Source organism: Struthio camelus, chromosome 1 (assembly GCF_040807025.1).
Source record: "Struthio camelus isolate bStrCam1 chromosome 1, bStrCam1.hap1, whole genome shotgun sequence".
In the NCBI taxonomy this organism is placed as follows: domain Eukaryota; kingdom Metazoa; phylum Chordata; class Aves; order Struthioniformes; family Struthionidae; genus Struthio; species Struthio camelus.
This window is the reverse complement of record NC_090942.1, coordinates 64,986,229-65,008,977: the sequence shown is the minus strand read 5'-3', so window position 1 is coordinate 65,008,977 and position 22,749 is coordinate 64,986,229. Positions and strand designations below refer to the sequence as shown.

Genomic DNA, 22,749 nt, shown 5'->3' with positions numbered 1-22,749 from the left:
AACGTTAGCCAAAGTGCATTACCAAACCTATTTGCAATTTCGCCTCCTTTCTCTTCTAGGTAAGCATAACTAAAGTGCCTACAAGGGTGTTTCAGGCTGTGTATTGCAAGAGCTTTCTGATGCACAACATGTCCACCTTCCTACATCTTTGTCAAGCCTTACCTAATCCTTTTATAAACAGCCTACAGTTCTCCTAAAGCTGTAAGTATAAACCCTTACACAGTTTTGTGGATGTGGATCCTGGGGAGGAGGAATATGTGCATGCTCTTGCAAGCATCTTTGTTCTATGGAAGCCTTTCCTAAATGAGTATTGCTTGAATCGGTAGTTAACAGTAATACAAAGGAGAAAAATTCAGGAGATTTCTGTGAATGCTTCTTTGGTTCTCCTGTGTTGGTGCTTATCTTGGTATGTATGTGTCCGGATGCTAATCCTGCTGCTCAGGAGGTTGGTAAGCGTCTCCTTTGATCACCTATGCAACGGTGTGCAGATGTCTATGAAAAGAAATGTAACTGGGAAATTGGAAAGTACTCCTGGAGCAGACTGCAGATATCAGACTTTGTGACCCCTTTTTTTTTGGTTTGAGATTACTACAAGGAGAAGGAAGATTTCTCTCTGAGATGATAAAAGCTCAGTTAAACTGTTTAGGTATAAGCTATCTTGGTTATGAAGAGTTTTAAATGTACCAAATTGCACATGATGGACCAGTAGGTGAATCAGTGAAGTCTGCATTTAGACCCTTGATGTTCTTGCTCAGCTGTCACGGAGAGGAAATGGGAAATTCATACACCAGTGCCTGTTATCCTTGTGGACCATGGAAGTAACAAAGCAATCCAGAGTGTACAAGTGTGATGATAGCAGACAAGGCTAAGATTACTCAGATGTACTATTTACAACTTCTTTCCTTTTCTTATAAATTAGTAAGTAAAGTTTTCAGGATTCAGGATGGGTTGTTTTCTCTGGACTCTTAGATTCCAAGACCAGCTCAGAGAAAACCTACACCCAGAGATCTAAACCCCACTCTTTTTCCAGTTTGTCAGGCAGGACCAGTTTCCAGAAACACTCTGATCTCACTCAGGTCTGCTCTTGATTGTTCAGGGTAGAAAAACAACACTGGGCTAACGGAGCCTGGTGCTTACCTGCAGCTAATACCGAAGATGACAAAGCTATTCAGCTAGGAGGATGGGAGTATCAGAGAAGCAGTTTCATCAGGGTTTGCTCCACTGTTCATTAACCTCTTCTTCATCTTCTTTGTGCTCTGCTGCAACTGTTGCATCCTTCTGGGAGCAGTAATGTTTTTTTTTCTTCCAATCAGAGGAAGGTTCATCCTAGGACTGTTTATTACAAGGCACGGTAACAGGTAGAACAGACGGAAGTGGACATCTATGGTTCCTGCTGAAGTGCAAAGTTGCTGTTGCACTGGGAGACGCAAAGGTGGGAGCTGTGCCTGCACTAGCAGGCATGCGTGGTGGTGTACCAGCAGGAGCAGTTCCTTATTAATGCCACCTCTGAAATGTGAGGTGAGCATGTGTACAGGGCTGATAGATGTCTCTGCTGGAGATGGCCTTTTTCTATGTAGTTTTATTTCTCTGTACATCTGTGATGCTGTTCTGGGCTCCTGGAGCATGCAGGCACCTTTCTTAATGCACTCGGGGACTTTCAGGGTTGGTTTTCTTGAGGGAAGGAGAGTGTTGGGGGAAATATGAAGCTGCTGCACTAGCAGCTGGATGACACACCACTTCTGAGGGAATCTGGCCTTTGTTCTCAGGTGCTGAAATACAGGTTGCTTTATATACTTGGTTCTGCTGTGCTTTGCCACTTGCTTTGGCTGCTGTTTTGCTGTCAGTTGGATGAGAATATTTACCTGTCTTAGAAGACTTTGCTGGCCAGGTGTTTTTTTTTTTTTTCCAGTTGCCTTTGCTTTTTACACAGGAAGATAGCAGCGAGTTGTTTTAGGGGTTTTATCATAAGACAAGGTCTTGTTTTGCTAGACTTACTCTTCTCTACTTCCATTGTGTTTCACCTCAGGTTACTCGTTCATTCTCAAATGCACAGGGCCAGATTCCTCCCTGTTCTGTCTCCAGTCCCATTTCTTTGCTCCTGCCTTTGTGGTAGCTTGTCTCAATGCTTAGAAAAGGAACCAGAATTTTCTGTGCTAACAAAGTGAGCATTGTAATGCAATTGCAGAGTGGGTGGATGTGACTGTCGAAAGACGTATTCCTTCTGCTAGGGTGTGGATTAAAGCTCAAGGTGACTTTGTTCCTGCATAAATTCACTAACTTCCCCTAGGGAACTGAAGGGGCAGGGGTGGGAGGGGAGAAGTATGATAAATGAAAGTGTCGGAAGGAGATGCACTTGTGTAGCATGCACTACCAGAGCATAAATGTGTGCTCTGTAAGGAGCTTTCAGCATAGTTTAAGGTAGCTCTCCATGGATTTAAAAAAAACCCAAAAAACAAAAAAACCCTTGATGTTTAGTTGAGAACTTGAGCATGGCTCTCTGCAGGCTGCTCTCCTGGTGTAATTGTCTGGAGTAAGTGGATTAGCGAGCAGCAACGTGACTTGTTCAGGGTTAGGCAGGCTTCGAGAGGAGCAAGGAAAGCACTGTTCCTCGCAAGAGGATGACAGGGAAGAAGGCAGCCTTTGCTACAGAAAACAGCATTGCTCTCTACTAGTCAGACCTGTTTGACATTGAAAACTCTGGCAGGCTGTTTGTTGAGTTGTCATCCTGCACGCTTTCTGGGAAAGGTCTCGTGGAAATGGTTCCTTTCAGAGCTAGCACCTGCCCTTATCTGCAGCAAGGTGGGTATTGTGACAACAAATCACACCTCGGGACACTTTTTCATTGCCTTTGTTGCAAAGGGAATCTGTACCTTCTGCAGCTTTGTCCTCTGTGAAAAAGAGAAATATTGTTACCTTGCCTTGTTCACGCACCAAAATGTGCTGGGGCTGAGGGAGGTTGTGGTCTGCCGAGTAGCACATGGAACAAAATACTCATGGTGGGGACAGGGCTGTGAAGTCTTTTGTCTTAAAATCTCATTATGCCGTGCGTGCTCCTCTGTGGTAGTTATCACGTCTATTTTGCAGAGTGATGATGCAAAGTACAAAGCAGTTAAGCAAGTTGGCCCAGGTAAGACACGCTGCCGTGCAGCTCTGGTTGTCAGACACACAGCTATCTTATCTGGCTCGAGTGCCAGGACTGTGACCTGGTCTTCCATATACTTTACAATATAGGGAGAAGAATCTGGGTCACACGGAAGTCTGACATGCTAAAGCATGACATTGTTTTTAACAGAAAGTCTGGCATGTCCCAACAGTTTGAATGCCAGTCCAGTGAGGGTTCAGGTGTGATCCCCCTGGCTTCCCAAGAGAGGGAGGTTGGGGCGATGCAGAGGGTACACCCACCTTCTGGGAAGAGTTGCTCTGTTTCTGCTCCCTTCCCAGGTGACTGAACCAGCTCCCGACAGGGCGTGGTGGGAGCTGCATGGCCGATTCTCCGTAACTGGAGGGCAAAGGCACTGTGGAGCCCTTGCAGGGATGCAAAAAGTTACAGGGGAGCAGGAGACCAGTCAGGATCCTAACCCAGCAAGCTGCTTAAATCAGTGTGGGCTTTCTGCTGTGCTCCATTTCATAACCAAGTCCTATCAAGCCTGGTACGGACAGAATGGAAACTGTATTTACAAAGCAAGCTCTAATTCTTACAGGAAATGGTTCAGTCTTTGGAATTTTCCATGTTGTAAACGGAGCCAAGTCTCTCACTCCGAAGGTATCCTGAGGTGATACGAGAAATCAGCTCTTAGTTTGGATAGCTTCCCTCATTTGTAACGTATGTTTTGTTACTTCCTCCTGGCCTTTGTGTCATCTCTTCAGACCGTAACTGATCTCTATTTTAGCTACGATTCTGCGGCGGATTGTGATACTAAATTAAAAGATACCTATCTGCACAAAACTCGTACAAAATAAAGAAGCTGTGTTATTTCCATTGTGTGAATGAGGAACTGAGTCAGCGGGAGGCTAAATGACACATTTGAGGTTACCCAAGAGGACTGAGCATTACTGGGAATTGAATTTGGGTGTTCCAGTCCCAGGCTAATATCTTAATCACTGCCCTGTGTAATGTTTTAATTTGGGGCATTGCTGCACTGTGCCTATGGCCTTTGATCTCCACCTGGGCCCTTGGACTCGAGCAAGTAATAAATGCAATAAAACTCTTTCAGGAAGAAAGACTGATTTATCTTGAGCCCTCAACTTTTGGCACTGGAAGGAAAAGTAGAATTTGAAGTAGTCTATAGAAGTGACACTACAATTACAGCTGAGTGCTGTTGTTTAGATTTTGGTGTTTGTGGTGCCGTGCTCCCTTGAGGAAGTGAATATTATGGCTCCAGTTGAAAAAAAAAGTTCATACTTGCACCTAACTTGATGTAGGTTTTGTAACTTCACAAAAACAATTACATTCTTTCAAACTTTGCAGCTTCAAGGTATGCTAAGATTCTTCCTCTTACTGTTTAGTCATTCAAAGTAGGTTTGGTTAATTATTGAAATATATATAGTAAAATATGTACTTTTAGGAGGAAAAAGTACAAGTAGTCTAACCTTGTGTAGAAATGACACACAATTCTCAATGTGTACAAAAAGTGCTATGTTTTTAAATATAAAACATTTCTATAAGAAGTGATTTAAAATGAGTCATTCAAAAATGACAATTCACAATACAATACACAAGGAAGTTTTACTTTATTTCTAAAGACAAGTTTCTGTGTTTGTCTGTGTGTGTGTGTTTGTATACAAGTATATAACTACATGAAATGTTCACACTGTTTTAGCTTGGATGCTTTTCCCATGTTTTTCCATCCCTAACTCATGTTGTTTACTTTTCAAGGGTATTCATTACAAAATCCACTTTAACTCGTAGACATAGTAATTTTACGGAAAGTGGCTTCAGTTACAACTTGAAGCTATTTTCATTTGTCCTTGGCCTCTGTCCACAAACGGGCCTTCTTGAAGTTGTCAAAAACATTGCAGTAAAATGACTGGGCAAAAACAATGAATAACAGAGCGTGGGCAATTAGTGAATCAACACGAAATATTGTCAGTGGAATACATTGAGAACAAGTTCAGATTAGTCCAGCTACCTGTACATCGTTGCTGAGTTCTTAGAAATATTCCTCTACAAACAACGATGTAGTCATTTAACCACAGTGAAATGGTACAACTTCAAAGCTCTGTGAATAATAAAAGTCATGTCTGCCCCTGTCTGCTTACTCACCCTTTGAAAAAAAGTATGTATGAAACTAGCAGTGAGGGAGTTATACTCACAAACACGATGAGTCTTAGGCTGAGATGTGTTAGGAATTAGTCATGTGTCAGCCTGGGTTTCTGAATTTGCTCAGCCACCCGTTCTGCGGTCGCTAAGCCTTTACCTGCCATCCAGGAAGTTATGTAAGACGGGAGATGCAGGAAACGATAGGTGTCGGGGAAGAGAAACTCTCTGAACAGCTCCGGCACGTCAGGGCATTCTGCAGACTCTGGAGCCAAGCGGTGCAAGCCACTCGGCCGTGGGTGGGGAGGACTGGCTCTGACCCTGGGGAGAAGCTTTGCTGCAGGCAGGCTGCTTCGGCTCCTGGGCGCTGGGCTTTACGCAGGAACCTGCTGCCAAGGGGCTGAGCTTGCCTGCGTTTCCAGCAAACAGACTAATGACGCTTAGGAAGTGCAGTTCTGATGAACCGTTTGAAGAGGGATTCACACAAAAGGTGCCTTTATGGGCCTGGGGTTTCTCATTCAGCAGCTTCTCTGAAATGGACACCTCCATAAGGAAGTCTTTTTACCTTTGCCAGAAAGAAGAAGAAAAAGGCCACCTTATTGTTCTTGGACTTTTCAAAACCACTTCCCCTCCCCAAAACTGTATGGCCAGTGGGGGGCTGCTTTATTGCCATTTTTCTTTCATGAGCTTGGGGGTGGGTTAAGTTGATTTTAAAACACCTTCCTAGAGCCTTTCCCTTATTAAACAGCCGTCTACTTCTGACAGGCAGTAAACTAGAGGTTAAACTCCCTTTTTGGCTGGTCTCCTGAGCCCCCTCCCGTTTCTCCCCCTCGTTCCCTCCCCTGCTGCGGGGCTCAGCCCTGCCGTGCCGCTTTCCTCCCATCTGGTGGAGACAGCCGTACAAAGGTCCAGCCAGCAGCCTCTGCATTTCCCAGAGCTTTAATGACCTTAATTCCCAGAGGGTCTAGGGCGGCCGTGCCCAGGGCCCTGCTTGGCACGTTTTCTCCCTGCAGTGAGCCTCAGGCGCTGTGTGCTGCGGCCGCCTACCCAAAGCCAGGCCCTCTCCTTTGCTTGTTTTTTGGCCTGAAGCCCACCTGCACTGCTGTTCATTTCCACCCGCTGCCCTGGTCCCTGCCAGAGCGGATGCCTGAGTGCAGTGGTATGGGTGCCCATCACGCGTGGGGTGCCGGTGCTAGGGCGAGCCAGCAGGGCAAGGCGGCCATGGTGGGAGACAGCACGGGGACATGAGCCTGGGGGGAGCAATGCCATGCGGAGGTGGCACTTAACTGTTCCCCCCTACCCCCCCCCAACAACATGCCAATGCATGAGGAGTGAGAAATGCCTCTGCTGCAACACTGGCGTCACACCGGGAATTTAAAGGGCCTGAGTGGCGGGTGGATTTACTTGTGAGATCTGGGGTTTCCAGTGTTTTATTTTCCATAATGTTGTCGGTGCCCTAGGCTGCAAAACGTGCTAAGGTGCTCTGCAAGTGTAGTGCTATTATAAATCTCTTTTTCTTTCTGACAGGTGGTGCCATGTCGATGAGGTGCACAGGATACAACCCATGCAATTGTATGGGAGGCCACGGGGCTATGGGCTAACCTACAGGGAATAGAGGGGTGCTTGCTTGCCCCCGTCCTGGCACTTTTGCCAATAGATAAAGCACTGCGCGGGTCTGATCTAAAAAGCTCAGAGAAGTCAGTGCAAGGAAACCTCTGTTTGCTCAAGTCTTTTAAGATCCGGGTAACGTTCATAAATCTGAGCAGAAGGGCAATTCCGACGTTAACGGCTGCTTTTAATCAACGAACGAACATCTTGCTGGTGAAGCCAGCTACTCCCGGCGCTCGCTGCTTTGGGCGCCTGCAAAGGGAGCCCTTCAAACTCACGTTATCCAGCGCTGCCTGCAAAGCTCCAGAGACCTGCTGTGATTTTGGGCTGCTGTAATGTCTTAACAGGCGCAGGTGCACCTTCCCAAGCCAGGCACTGGAGCAGGCCGCTTGCGGTAGTCAAAGGAGAAGGGTTTAAAAGCGTTTGCTGCGGACACTTTTTGAAACGTTAGTATCACGACATCTTGTTTGTGCTTTGCAGAAGCAGTAAAGCCCAACTTGTACCAAAATCTTCCATTGAAGGTAATGGGAGCTGTACCTATCGGTCTTTTCAGTGGCTAGGAATTAATATTGAGTATTTTATCCTTTAAAACGCTGGGCAAACATTAACTAATCCTCTCAACACCCTTCTGGGGTAGGTAAATATATTACTCTCTCACAGGTGCAGAAACTGAAGAGGAAAAGTTATGCGATTTGCTTAAAGCCACAGCGCCACTCAGATGGGGATAAAACCTGGGTTTTTTTTTTTTTTTTTTTTTACACCTCATGCCTGTGCTTGGGCTCACCGAACTAGCTGCCTCTCAGCCAGCGTTGCTTTATAAACTTGGTGGTGGGGAAGAGCACTGGGGCTCTCCTTTCGTCGCAGTGCTATAAAGAGCAAAGCAGCTGATGTACGATGATCCCAGCAGTCGTACAAACCTCCGCACATGCTGGAGGATGAGCGAAGCGCACAACAAAAGTGAGGGCTTTTGGGGGCAGGGTTGTCAGGGACTGCGCGAGTCTGCGGAAGCCCTCGTAGGGCTCTGGGGGACGTAAAGTTTTGGCCAGCCGGCGTCAGGGCAGACTTGGCTATGAAAAGCCCGTAGCTTCCAAGCTGAGATTGCCAGAGGAGGTGCCTCTCAGGGGGCTTAGCTCCCAGCCGCCGGGCTTTAAAGTGGGTGATAAATGTTGTCTGCAGAGCTGGCCTTGTTTATCTTTCGGCTTTACATAGCAGATACAGTGACAGGCAGGTCCTGTGTTTGCAGACACAGAGGGAAAGCTGACCACTGGCCCCCGCTCGTCCGGCCTGATAAAGGGGCTGCGGGCTGGGCTTGCCGGCGGCGGGCTCTGCAGCGGGTTAGGGTTGCCTCAAAGAGTGGTGATTATTTCTCAAAGTGTGGCAGACCCCCTTTGAGAAGCCAGCGTTTGGTGTTCCTCGCCTACCCCGGGACGTTTGCCTCCTGCTCTTTGCAGCTAGGAAGTTAAACGCCGGTGCTAGCGAGGGGTTGCTTTTGTTGCACATCATTAACGCCCCACATAATCTCTCCCTGCTCCTATTACCACAGCCCTTGGCTGTCTTCTTACTTGTTTTCTCATCTCTGACCTGGCCAGGGCTTCAGCTCACAAGCGATGGGATAAAATTCAGCGGGAGCATTTGTGCGTGAAGTCGCTCACGCGTGGTGGGGCTGGGGCCTCCGCCTGCAAAAACAACTGTTGGTTACGCGCCTCAAAGGTAGCGCGGAGAATAATGCCGGGCTGGAGTATTTACCGAGCGGTCTGTGACCGTGGCCACTTAAGGGCCATCCCCGTCCACTGCAGTGCCCTTGCTTATCGTCCCGGGAAGCGTTTTGGATTCAATCGGAGGCAGGGCCCCATCTGGGCTATCGCTAAGGCTGTTGGTCAGGCTCCCTGGGGCCTCCCTGTGATGTTTTGTCGTCTGGGTGAGGGTATGCGTACCTGCGGGCCCTGGGGGGCGTGCAGGTTGGGCAGGCTGCGCGTTCGGAGCCTGTCTCCGTGTGGTAGGCTGCTGGGGAAGGTTTCCGTCTCTCTGATATTGTGCGCGGGGTCTTTTAATTAGAGACACGTGGTATATTATTTAAAAGAATATGCCTTCTTGGCCGTTTGTAAGGACTTTGTATCCAAGAGCGGCGCGGATTGTAAGCCTTAAATTAAGCCGTATGAACTACATTGTACTGTTTTCTCCCTGAATTGTAGGGAAGCTTTTCCCCCGTTTTGATTCTTTACTTGTTAGCCAACTAATATACACGGGGTTTGTTTCAGTCTCCATCTGTTCCAACTTCAGTTTATTCGCTGCTCTGTAGGTATTGTACAGTATTCTCTTTCCTTTTTTTTTCAGATGAGAGAGACTCCCTTTTTCATGGTTCACTTATTCATCTTGTAAGTCTCTGGCTTCCTTGTCAAGTTTTCTCTTTTGTTGTATTAATTGGTCTTAAATCTATAGTCAGGTGCTGCGCGTGTGCTTCCCGTGTACACCTCAACCATCTGCTGCGCTTCATCTCCATGGCACCCAGGCCAAATTCCAGCTCTGGTAATGACATCCTGCCTGCCTGCCTTTTCCCTGCAGTTTTAATTGGCTATGGTGTCTTTTTTACTTTTTGTCCTAATATGCGTCTCTGCTCCATGGCGGGGATAGATGGATTGGGTGATGAAGGGCTCCTCGGCTGCCAGCACCTACCTGGGGGAAAGTCATCTGGCAGAAGATGGCTCTTCTTGCCTCAAAGGACTATATACAAGGCTTGGTGATTGCAATGCAAAACGAGGAAAAGATTGGACTGGAAACATAACGCACGTTTTCAGCACTGAAAGCCGTTAAACAGTTTCCTAAGGAGTGCAGTGAATTTTGCATTCCTTGAAGTCTTTTGTAGGAGCCTAGGTGGCTTTCTGAAAAGTATACCATTACGTCAAGTCTGCAAGTTCAGTCCAAACAGAAAGCGACTGTGATTTTGTGGAGGACAAAGTAAATGCTGATAATGTTTACTTCTGGCCTTAGCTCTCATAGATCTCGCTATATCAGCATAAAGCTCAACTTGTCCAAGAGATCCCAAAGCATATGTGAAGCTCCATGAATTTCACTGAGGCTTTATGTTAGGGTTTACCAGAGTGAGTCTGGTTGCATGGCTTCTCTGAAGCTTTACTAGTGCAACAGAGGCCAGCTTCACAACTGGGTTTCAGGAGGACAAAACTGGTGTCTGTGTTTGGAAATTGCTATGTGGACCAAAGGTTTTCCTGTGGTCGTGGTGAGGGTTGTTGCTATTTTCTCTCTCTCTCTCTCTCTCTTTCTCTCTCTCTCTCTTTTTTTTTTTTTTTTGATATATTGGAGTGTCCTTTTTGTTGAAAAGCTACTCTAATGCTCAAAGCTAGCTTGAAAGTATGGCTTGAACTCTTTATGTTCCTTATTTATTTCTTGTCAGTCTGGAACTTTTTTTTTCCCCTTGTGCTAATCCTGTTACTTCCAGCGAAAGCCCCAGTTCTGGGGAGAGCTGCTTGCAGGGCAGCAGGGCACTGTGTCATCTGTCGTGTTTGACTTAATGTTACAGCTGGATGTAATGGTGCCGTCCGTAGTGTTACAGCTGTGCTCTCGTTGTCAAGTTGAGTCATACACTGATTACAGTGAGTGCCCAGGCTGTGCATTTATGTTCTCTCTCTGTTACTGCTTGCTGCTTATCGTCTAATCTCATTTTTATTGGAACAACTTGTGTAGTCTAATATCAACGGTCAAACCTCCCCTGCCTCCGTGTGGTTAGCTATTCATTTACGTTGTTTCATTTGGTGTAACCTGCCAGGAGATTTCTCTCTACGTGTTGCCAGGGTGGAAGTTTATGGTAGAGAGCCTGTTCCTGCCGCCTTCCCGGTGCAGTTCCCCTGAGCCTCACAGATGCACATTGCCTCGCTGCTCTCTGCAGCAGTGCCTTTGCCTTGGGCTTTCCAAGAGCGTGTGTTGATTCTGCTTTTAGGCATTACTGCGGTGCTCTGCAAAGCACAGGAGAAACAGAGACAATCTTTTTTGCTGCAGGTGCTGGCTGAGAGCCCCGAGCACGGGCCATGCCCTCCTGGAGAGCCTCGTGCCCTGCTGCGCCACGCTCGGTTCCTTCCCTTTCGCAATCTGGAACGCAGCGCTCTTTGCAGATGGTGCTATGAACTTTCGGAGGAGTCCAAGATCGGCTTTGTCTCCATCCTCCCCAAATTATCTGTATGGATTAAAGATTCCTGAGTGCTTTTTAAGACTGTGTGTAAAGGCTGTGTTTTGGGCCAAGTTACCCTCTGCTTTCTCAGAGTTAGGTGGAACGTGGATCGTTTCTCTGCCGGAGGTCTCCCATCTTAGAGCAGGGACAAGCAGTCACGGTGGCTAAGGCAAGGGACTAAACTAGAGAGCAGGGCTAGCTGTTTGACACAGGGCTAGGGGAGAGATGCATGCCACAGTGTCTAGCCAAGGCCACCGTAAGGTTTTTACCAGCTCTGCCTCCATTATTAGATGAATTTATTCATGCTCAGTTAACTTCCCCCTTTACCTTTCATATAATCTGTGCAGGTTAAGGGTTGGGTTGGGACTCTCATGTGCTTTTAAATATTGGTAAAATGTGTATAAAATGAAATACCCACATGCCTTCTTGCTTGCTGGCACTTAGCTATCTGTTCTACATTTCAGAGCCATCTGTACGCAGAGCCCGGTGCTCCTGGTGCCCACTGAGGAGGCAGGTACCTGCTGAGGATGACACCACCACCTGCATCTGACCTAGCATTTTGTATCAGATAAATCTTCTTGGCTGAATGCAGGAACAGTGGCTGAGGCCGGGCCGCAGACATCCTGCCACAAGCAAGGCAACAACTTCTATCACTCTTTGCCTCTGTAGGCAAAATGTCTGCCAGACTTCAAAAACCTGGTAGTTTCAACTGGTTTGGAAGTACCAAAGGAAGGCCTGGGACTGTGGAAATATCCAAGGGAGACAAAAAGCTCTGTCGCCTCCTGGTCTTGTATGAACCAGGGAAGGAAACTCCAGGGCTTGCCCCTGCAGAAATCCTCTTGCCATTTTGCCATACAGCCATTCCCAGCCTTTCTTAAATAGCGGGAGGCTGCCTGCGCTGCTCTTCTTCCAGAAGTCGGGGCAGAGAACTTATCCTGATATCTCCTCCAGCAAACCAGCAGTCGACCAGGGAGGGGAAAGGACTATTTCCTAGCAACAAGCATATCAGTGCGGCTAGCAATAAAAGTGCAATAAAATTATCTGCGGTCAGTGAATAGCCCTGCACATCCTGGTGCAACAGTTGTCCTTGGACTATTATAAATTGACTTTTGTGCCTTAAGCCCTTTGGGAAGATGGTGGCCCACTGTATAAGGTGTTAGACATGCACATATGTGTGTGTAGAAGAGTGTCTGCCCTGGAGGGTTTGGCATTCAAACACACAAGACAGGTGGGCAAAGGGCAGTGGGGGAAAGGGAGGACTATGGGTCCTGTTTTACTGATAGGGAGTATATCGATGACAGGACAGACTTTTTAGTGGTGTTTGGAAGCACCGTGGTGTAGAGAGGTGCCTTCTGGGCTTTCCTGAGGAGCTGGTTGGTGGGACACTTCTGAGAACTGTAGCACAACCCTTGGTGCATCTCTAAGTGCTTAAATGGCCTTGAGAATTCAATCCTCAATAACTTGCCTGACTTGGAAGTTCAGCCCAAAGTTTCTGACTCCGAAGTCATCCTTTGACCATGATAGCTTCCTTCGTTTCCTATAGGGTAAGGTTTCAAGATCAGCAGTACGCTGGATCAGATCTGATTGTTTCAACCGGATGACTTTATTTGTCAGTGCAGCTGGTCAGTACTTTGCTTTTTCACCCTCTCTTGCAGCTCTGATTTCTGTAATGACGGAACAGCTTGTGAATGCTAATGAATGTATCACTGTTCTCGCTCCTGAAGGGGGAAGGAAGCATTATTTTTGCTTTACAGGTAGGTAGTATGGCATAGGAGAAATTAAGTTTTCTAGCAAGGTCACAGAAGAAAGCGTTGGCATGGTATTAACATTAGCTCAATTTGCCAGTATCCTGCCTGCCCCCGGGGATGATTCCGGCAGGACCACTGCCAGGCTCTTGGGAGCGCAGATCCTCTGGCTAAGGTGTAAATCAGTGGTCCTTTCTCCTATCCCTTTCCTAATTCCCACAGATTGGATCAGCCCTCTGCTACAACAAGTAACCTGATTTATGGGAGCTGTGGACTGCAAAGCAGAAAGAAATAAAAATACTAAACACTTAGATTTTTAAAAGGCCAACAGTGCATTGAAGTCTCAGTGATAAATTGCTCATAAAAAAAATACTGTGCTTCAGATCATAATCCTAGGCTGCAGATGGAGGCTGAGCTCTGCTATGAGTCACTCCCTCTAAGGCTGTAAAAAGAAGTTAAGGTGACGAGGAACATCAGATAGCAGGTGGGGATTAAGCTTAGGTATCTTGCTCTCCATCACCTTCCACGCCTGGGAGGTCACAGGGAGAAGTGCTGATGATCCACAGAGAAAATATTGTCCTCTGCTGGAGGGACGGTAGGCTAACAGAGGGGTGGGAGTGGGGGGTGAGTGGAGAGGAGGGTAGAAATCCATAAGCAGCAGCCAAACAATTAAGCTCTACAGTCTGTGCAGAAGTGTCCAAACTCTCGGGCTGAAGGCTGTTCCCCTTGGGCTAAGCGGGGGCTCTGACACGCTCCGACTGGAATACTGCTAGCTTGCTTTCAGCCTGGCCAAACCAAACACTTGTGGACGACGCTTGGGCAGCAATTGTTCTTAATAACCGCTGCTGAGTACAGATTTTGCTCAGTGCAGGCGGGTCCCTCAGTTTCCAGCCCCGAAACGACGCAGTGCCCGTACAAGCTGACGTCCAATAGGTACGCGCACGGGTTATACCTGAAGCGGTGTCAGTGTTTGATTTCTTAGAGAGGTCTCCTGGCTGCTCGGGATGGGGGCTGGTCTGGGCAGATAAAATTCCTTTCTGGTTAAGCTTCCTGCGGCAAATAGTGCTTTTGCCTATTTACATACTGAGTTTACATACTGGCCAGCTCGCGCCAGCACCGGGCACCCAGGGGCTGAAAGCAACGTACGCTCTCCGTAGGGACAAGCCGTGGCGCGCGGCTTCCCGCCTGGTGACGCCGCTCGTCTAAACGCAGCCACCTGATGTCCCCAGCCAGCGGCAGGGACCGCGGCCGCTGCTGACCCTCTTTTGCTCCTCGTGTTCGATAGTGGCGTTATTTCTGTCGTGGGGTGACGCGCGCCGGAGCCGTCCCTGCGAGGTGTTGCTCTGTAAAGCGGCCGGCGCCGCTCGCAGCTGACATCGGCCACAATCCCACACGCGGGGCCGCCGGTCAGCTACTGCTCCCCTCGCCTTGGGGTTAAAAGCAACGCAAACATTTTTAGTAAACGCCAGTAGTGTAAGCAGCAAATTCCACCTTCCAACTGCTTTCAGTCACGAGCGAAGGCCGGGTACACTGCTGGCATTCATCTGTTGTGTTTCAGTAAGGCTTTACCATGTCACCATGTTTAGAGCAGCATTTCTCCGTAAGGGATAAAGGATTTAAGGGCCAGGTCAGTGCAGCCATATTTTTCCCTATCTGATCGTATCCACCTTACTCTATCAAAACCACCTATTAGTCTGTTGCCAGCTCAAATTAATCTTGTTATCACATTCGTGGGTTGCAGGAGGGCAGAAAGGTTGTCAGGAATTACGTTTTTTTCCTTCTCTTCTGTCCTTGTCTTACATTTTGGAGGGAGGCTGCTGGTGGCCCTGCCTTGCGTCTGGAAGAGCACAGAACTTGGTTCCCTTTTTCAAGTCGTCTTCCTACAAGAAACTTTTTATTTTTTGAAAGAGAACGTTGCTTTTTCAGATGCACATCCTGAATGTGGTGATGTTGAAGCAGAACAGGGCCATTTATAGAGATAAGGGAACTGGAAGGAAATTATGACTTCTGAGGGTTTTTTTTGTCCCCTCCACAAATAATCCAAATAAATAGATTTTCCAGGAACTCCTAACTCTGCTCTGCCTCCGGGACTTGGAATATTTGTGCAGCGTGCTCTTCCAGCACTATTCCCGCTGCAGCCTCACTGGTGCTGAATTATCACCCGCCTCAGCCTGCCAGCCACGCTCCCCTGCTAACGTGGCCTGCTACGCGGTTTGCCTTGTTTGCAATGACAGCATGCTGCTAACGCACACACCGCTCGGCACCCACTGCAACCCCCGGGTCCTTTTCAGCAGGGCGGCTGCCCCGCTGGCTTGTTCCCACTCTGCTCTTAGCCTGGGGTTGTCGGATGCGGAGATTTGCCCTTCTTGCTGGAGAGGTTCCTGTTGGCCCAATACTCAAGTTTCTCAGGGTTGTTCTGGACTGAAACACTACGATTCAGTGTTAACGACGCCTCAGATTTGCTGAGAGCATCTTCTGTCTCCCATGCTTTATTTATAAGGTTTTTATCGTCCTTTGAGAACTACTAAGTTCAGCCTGCCTGTATCTTAAAAGCTTGCTGGAGATGTCAGTAGACATATGTTAACGGAAGGGGCAGAGTGCTGCATTTTAACAAGGACTTTATTAATTAAAATAAGAAGGTGTTAACAACAAATTCAAAGTTTGAGCAGCCTGACTGAAAAGGGGACCCCAAGTACTTAACTTCTCCTATGAAGCCTCCACTTCAGCAGTTCCCCAGTTGCCAGGGGCTCTGCTGTGCTAGACAGTGTCTGTGCTCCTAGACCAGGAGACAGTCCTGCCCTCCTTTGGTGAGCCGGAGGGTTTCACATGGTCTTTATCAACCACAAAGAAGCAAGGGCATGAGTCTAGTTTAACTCCCCCTCTGAGAAAAATCGCCTTTACCTTGTACATTAATCCAGCCAAAGGAGTGTTCCCTCCCCTCAGGCCCTTCACAGTATTAAACATTGCAGGAGAAATCTCACATGGAGAGAAGGCTTACAGGCTAATTCTTCTTCAGGTAAAACAAGCAGTTCTTTATCTTGGAGAAATCAAAACTTTCAAAGCCTCTTGCTGCCCCTATCTTTTCCGCAGTTTTTCCTGAAATGTTTAGCAGCATCTTCTTTGCCTGTTCCCAGACACTGGGTTCCTCTTTGTGGTAAAGGTTTCTCCTTCCCTACTCCTAAGCCACTGAGAAGCAGAGGCCTCATTAGTACATCTCTGTAGGGAAAACAAATTAACGTAATGGCCAAAATGCATCATCTCTTCTGGTCAGGGGCTGCAGAAGTGGGACTTAGTTCCTTGCTCTGAATTGTATTTGCTCCTGTAAACGTGAGGGAGGAGGAGTGCTCAGTCCCACCAGACGTGAAGAACAGCTGGAAGTATGGTGAACTTTTAAATGATCCCATTAATAATATGTATAAGGAATACCACTCTGAACTTTATTCTCCCAGACCTATCATTTGATTAAGGGGCCATTTATATGTCCTTGCAGGTTTGGGAATAGGCACTGATACCATCCTAATGGCCATTAACATCTGATTTTAAATAGGGCTAAAATAGTGCCCCTTTACGGGTCAAAGTCACCAATAGTTGCATGTTATCAACTGATGTCTAAAATGGCTGATAAAACACTGATTTCCCCAATAAAATGCTCAAAAATGAGGAATACTTAAGCTAACGTTACTTGTCTGTCCTTAACTGACCTTCAGGGAGTGCAGGTATTTATAAAGAATGAATATAAATATTATTCAATATAAAGTAGGTAAATAAAAACACTTTAAACAACATAACTATAGGTTCTTTTGATAGCAGCAACTTTGGGTAAGCAAGCCTGCCTGCTCATGCAGGGCCTTGAAGGGTTTTGGGGGCCTAACTCTGGGTATCAAGTGAAATGCACCTGCCTACGCTGTTTTGTACGGAAGCTGCAAAGTGAATGAAACGCGTTTGGGTCTTTCGAATGAGCCTGCAGGAAAGCTGTTGCTAGCATAGGATATTTGGCTGATCAGCAGATAGGTAGGTAGTTATAACTGCTGTGTAACCCCTTCTGGCCAGGAAACTCAACCGTTGCAGCGGCTGTACGTTGGGGTAAGTAATCCCAATCGCAGGCCAGGCAGGATTTGAAGCGTGCGACCCACTCAGTGATTCTTTTGTTTTGATTTTCTTTCTGTCCTGTGTTGTCCTGCCTAGAGATACCTTTCAAATCCTGCTTCTCTCCCAGTTTTGGTCAGAGGCTGGGCTCTGGTCTTCCTCTTTGCTGCAGTTCGTAAGAACCCGGCGGAGCGCCGGAGCCCGCAGGCTCGCCACCCAGGCTGGAGGCAACACTGTCCTAGGTTTATTTTTCTTTATGGTCTCTGTTGTCAGACAGAGAGAGGAGAGTATGCATATATCAAGCAGTAGCCTGTATTGCCCTACGCTGAATATAATTAACTTTGGATGCTTTAAAATTCCTTCTTAAATCTGCTCTTATGTCTCTGAACTATTCAAGCAGTGCACAATGCTGTACATAGCTGGGGAATTAAAACGAGTTTCAGAAAATGTTATGTTCCCCATATTTAATATCTTTCACCTGAGTAACTCTGTCGTAAATAATATTACTAATTAAGTCTCAAGATAATCCTGCTAATTGTTCTGTTAAAGCAGTAAGCATTCCTGTTTTGGTAGTACTACTGGGATTTACAGTCTCTTGAAAGCTTAGAGTCTGGCATGGTGATACATGCCTGCTGGCAATTTGGTCTAATAGCTTGTGAGTCACTCCTCAGCCACAAAAGAGGTGGCCTTTATGCCTCCTTTCCCCTTTGCCTTTCTCGCAACTCCCCTGCCGCATACACCTGCTGCCTTGAACGAGGAGGGCTTCCTGCCCAACCTGGGGCAGCCCAGGTCTCTGCCTCCCAGGGCTGTTTGCCCGTCCTCTCCCTCCGAAGGAAATGCTCCCCAGGCGAGGTGGTGAGCACGGTAGGCAGAGAGCGGATAGAAAATCACCCCTGGGATCTCCGAGTTTCTTTTGAGGGGAGTGTCAAGCGGCCTCTGCGGGCTTAGTGGCCTGCTGAGGGACTGCCTGCAGGGACGGCAGCAGGCTCCTGGCGTGTGCCTGTCCCACACGCCAGGGGGAAATGGCCCCGTTGCTCTCACCTGAAGTTATGGTGCCTTACTGATGGCGTTACCCATCCCTGTTTGTCCAGTGGCAAACTGATTAATTTTCCAAGTGCCATAGTTTGTTCAACCCCTCTCTCTTGAAATCAGGGCCCAGGAGGCATAATTTAGCTTAGGGCTATTTCCAGCCGCAGGGGAAACACTTAAGATGTACATACAGTTTGCGAGCTGACAAGCCCTCTCATCTCGCTGGAGACCAAACCAAATTGCCTTCTAGATGCAGAATTTCCTGCTGAACCATGGCCTCTTTCGGGTGCAGATCTGTTTTGTGGGAGAAGAGAAGGAGGGATCCAGCGGGCTCTGCAGCCTGGTGGGACGGCTGCAGCAGCTGTGGAGGCTGAGCACGGAGCGGTAAAGAAACACAGCATCTTGCGACCCCGACACAGAGCTGTGCCGGGAAGGCATCTCTAGGCAGATGGGATGGGGGGTGCTTGCTTCAGGTGTCGCTTTCGTTCCTAGAAAACCCGTGTGTCAAGTCGTGATTAAGACATTGCTCTAGAAGCGTTAACTAAACACACGCTGAACTTTGGTCACACAAGTGTTCGCATTAATAAGTCAAAAACTGGCCCGAGCGCTTTGTGGGAGCTGAAGACAGCCTCAGGAAGCTTCCCTGCTTTTCTGTAGGATGCACCTTGTTGTACAGCACCCTGGTGTTAACCGGCTTCACTGAATTCAGGTGGCCCCTCTGCCTCCGGTGCTGGAGCTGCTCTTGCAGTTGCCGTAGTTCAGGGAGGCGTCGAGGACAGGCGCTGAGGCAAGAAGCCAGGAGGCCAGCCACCAACCCGCTGTGCAGCTCTGGGCAAGCGTCTTTCGCCTTTGTCTAGCTTTTGATGTACTAAGATGCAAGCCTCTTGCTTCATCCAGCCTCACAAAGTCCCGTCCCAGTGCCTCTGGGAGCAGCTGTGGTGCTTCTACCACTGCCAGATGTTGTTGGGAAGTGCCTGTTCACACAGTTCACTTGGTTATGTATAATGCACGAGCGTACTTTAAAAGCTCTGCTGAAGTTTCACTGTGAAATGCAAAACACAAATGAAGGAAGTGATGTTGTTTGGGTATCCTGGCTTCTCGTCCTGCCTTCATTTTTTTCAGAGTAGAGATTTTAAAGTTGTTTTTTTCCTTCGTGAAAATTTATTTCTGAACAAAGCTTGTTTGAAGACCTCCTACTGATGGCCATGGGAGCTTTTTTGCCACAACTACTCAGAATTTATTTTAAATATCCCTAATATAATGAAAGACAGGAAGAGAAACTGAACTTTGGGTAGAACCTTCCTCTTTCATGTGCGATCCTTAGTATCAGAAACTGCTTTTCCCAGGCGAAAACTGAGAAGTGGCCTCTTCAGTTGTGCGTTAGCATTTCCTTCCTCACCAGCCCTGTTCCCGATAGGTGCCCTTCAGGCTGGCTCCTTCAGCAGCCTTCGCACAAGAGGTCCACGCTCAGTTCCTGGTGCATGTTCCCGCACAGCCCCTCAGGCCGGACGCTCTCGCGGGGATGAAGAGCCCAGCACCCAGTCACGGCAGCAGGAGCAGGCATGTGCCCAGGGCTCCTCCACGGGCAGCGCCACTCCTCAGGAGTGAGTTTCTCCCTCGCGTTTGGACCCTATCCTTCTTTCTTCACGTATATCCCATTGGCTGTGTTGTCCAAAAGAGACCCACCTTGCAGTTGTTTTTGTGTATCACCAAGTTGGCTTGTGCTAGCGGTCCCCACAGAGAGATGCATGACAGCCAAGCGTGGGCAGGGCAGGGGCCTGCGCAAGCCAGTGTGCAGTGCCTGGGTGAGCGGCACCTCTCTGGCATCACTCGCCGCCGATGGCACAGATCTCACACCCCGTCGGCGCTGCGCCCGTGATCTCCGCGCACTGAACAGCGCCCCTCGTCCCTCTGCTGTAACCTGGGCATCATGGGGTAACCGTGCTCCCTGCATGCAGGAACTAGCCTTTCCCTTCTTTTATCTTCCCTGGTTCCTCTGAAACGAGTTTGCTGTGGCTGGAGAGCTGCCAGTGGGGGGTTGCCAGCTGGGGACTGACCCCTCAGGGTGGCTTTGCCATTACAGCTCTGCACTGAGATGAGGAAATCTGGGTCCTGTCACCAGCTCTGCTATAGACTCGGGCAAATCACTGTGGGGGGGGGGTGGGAGGATGTAATGCCGCGGCCACAGATGTGACTCGTGCGGGGAGGCTGCTGCCAGTGCCAGACAAAGTGGTGAAGGTTTGGCAGAGGTTTCCATGCTGGCTTTCTGACCAGGAGTGATGCTGGGCGTACGTCGGGCGCTCAGCGTGCACCAGGGGCGCCGTTACCAGATGTGCCCGACTGGCCGGCCCCCAACGCTGCTGTCACCTCGGCAGGGCAAGGGCAGCCCCCTGCTCTCCTCAGTAGGACAAGGCCATCCGTCCTCACCTCACAAAGTCGTTGCAGGGACAAATCACCCATGGGAGCTGGAGGGGGCCCAGCAGCAAGGCTGCTACGTGCCCCGTAGACACAGAGAAACCAGCCGCGGGCTGCCCGTGGGCGCTGCCCTGCAGCCGCCTCTGCTCCCAGCCCTGGGACGGGGCCGAAGCGCCCGGGGATGTGCTCGGGCACGTGCTCAGAGATGTACTCGGGGATGTGCCCGGGGACGTGCTCAGGGATGTGCCGTGAGGCACTGTGAGCCCACCCGCTCTGCGGGCTGCAAAGAGCACGAGCCCCCGCGCCGGACGGACTTGGGCGATGGGAGAGGAAGGGCGGCGGACGGAGGCTTTCTGAGCACGAAGGCTTCCTCTAACAAAGCCGCGTCTGTCCTACTCCCAATATTCCTGTTTGCGCAGTTTGGGCCCAGCGCAGCCGAGAAGCACAAAAGGCTCCGAACAATAGGGCAGGAGGGAGCCCTCCTCACACCCATCTCGGCAAGCGAATTAGCTTTGTTCCTGGCGGCTGCCTCCCTCCTTTTCGGGGGGCCGTCGCTGCGGTCCTGCGCCGCCGTCCTTTGTTCCCTGCGCTGCCTGACAGGGGTGAGACAGGCAGGTGAGCGGCGCGCGAGGCGGGGGGCTGGCGACGTGCTGCGGCGGATGCATATTAATAGATTTTTTTTTTCCAGCCTGTCACTGGGTGTTTGACTTGATTCATGAGACTCCTCTGTCTTTGGGGCTACAGATCTGGCCGGGAGAGAGAGAAGAAGTGCCATTGTCTGCTAGCGCTGGGGCCCCGCTGGTGCGGCCCCGGGGCCTGCCGCCGCCTCCCGCAGCCGCCGAGGCGCTCTGCACCTCTGCCCGCTGCCCTAACTTCCTTCCCGCCCTGGGGGTGTCCGTGTTTCCAGGGCAATACCGGGGGGGGGGGGGAGCCTGCCAATCCCCGCACGCCGCACGCGCCGCACGTTCCCCAGCAGGCCCGCGTCTTCCCTCCTGCATCGGGCTGCGAAGGGCAGCAGCGAGGCAGGAGGCTTTGCAAACATGAGGTCGCCAAGTGCCAAAGCAACCGGACTCGCAGTTGCAAGGGACTGTGTCCAAGCGGTGTTCCTTGTGCAAATGAACATGCTGCAACCACTAAGGCTGTGCCTTGGCGGCACAGAGAAATAAAACGTAAAAAAGCCTTTTGGTGTTTTTTTTTTATTTCTCTTTTTTTTCCATGGCAGCTGTCGAGTTTACAGTAGATCTTACGACTGGCTACATCTTTTGAACAAAATAAATACCCAGCTAGTGGACAGAGAACGAACCAACCGAAAATCAGCCTCTGTCTTGAAAAAACTGACTCTGCTATAGGATTTGATAATGCCTATATGGAAAGGATGTATATGACAACAGGAAGAAAGGAAAACAAACAGGCTGGAACGTACTCTTTCACGATGACAAAGGCCCTGATTGTACATGCTGTGGTGCAAATAGCATTGTTTGCATATTCATCTGACTCTGTCTTCTCTTTTCCCCATCCCCAACCACCGGTGGTGCCCAGGCTCCTTGGGGAGCTGTTTGAGCCCGGGGAACAAATGTGCGGGGGGGAGGGAGAGCCGAAGGAGCACGTGGGAAAAAGGATGAAAGCAGAGAGGGCGCTGCGCTTGGGCTTGAAAATAAAAACAGTCTAGCTGTTAGAATAAAGCTTTTGGGGCAGGATTTAACTGAGTAAGTGTAAAAATCTACAGCTGAGCTAGTCACACCACTCTGCCTTTATACTCTCAGGGTGCAGCTCATCCCATCATCCTGAACTAGTCAACTAAACCAAATCCAGATTGCACTCCTGAATGAAGTAAAGGTCCTGGGTTGGATCTTTCCACTCAGCTTTCAAGGACTGAAACAGAGCTGAGGGGAAAGGGGGCATTTATTCCCACAGGGGAAGCAGAAGAAGGCTGGAATTAAAGCTTTTCTCCAGCACTCTCCAAATGGCAAACCACACCTTTGAGTTTCCTGTGGTCTACGGGAACCTCAAGGGCTGCCCCACCAACAAACAAATCCGGAGACGTCAAGGCATATTTACTCTGCTGCTGAGGTGCTGCTCCCGCTCCCCACGCAGGTGCGCATGTGGCCTGCGTTTGCTCCTTCAGCTATGCGGAAAAGCAGTTTTAAAGCAGAGCTTGTGTACGCCTCTTTTCAGCTGAAGCCTGAGGAGCAAATGTTAGAGTCACCCAGAGTTTCCTAGTGTCAGACACTGGCTGCAGGTGAGATGGGTTTCCTGAATGAAATGTTTTACTTGGTTTACAGGTCCAGAAGCCCTAGGAAGAGCTAGCTTTCTGAGAAAGCTTACTTGCAGGTCCCTCTTTTTTTCTTCTTCTTATAATGAGAATTAGGCAATCGCAGCATTTTGATGCAGCTGCCTCTTAGCCTTTTGCTTCATAACACATGGCATCC

General features: G+C 49.0%; 1 long non-coding RNA gene across 1 annotated transcript; it reads left to right on the top strand.

Moving 5' to 3' along the window:
• Positions 1-1,110: 1,110 nt before the first annotated feature.
• LOC138067459 (uncharacterized) lies at positions 1,111-21,491 on the top strand. Its single transcript, XR_011141438.1, has 5 exons — positions 1,111-1,518; positions 10,877-11,053; positions 11,510-12,589; positions 12,701-12,799; positions 21,009-21,491. It is a non-coding gene; the product is annotated as an uncharacterized lncRNA (long non-coding RNA).
• Positions 21,492-22,749: the final 1,258 nt, after the last annotated feature.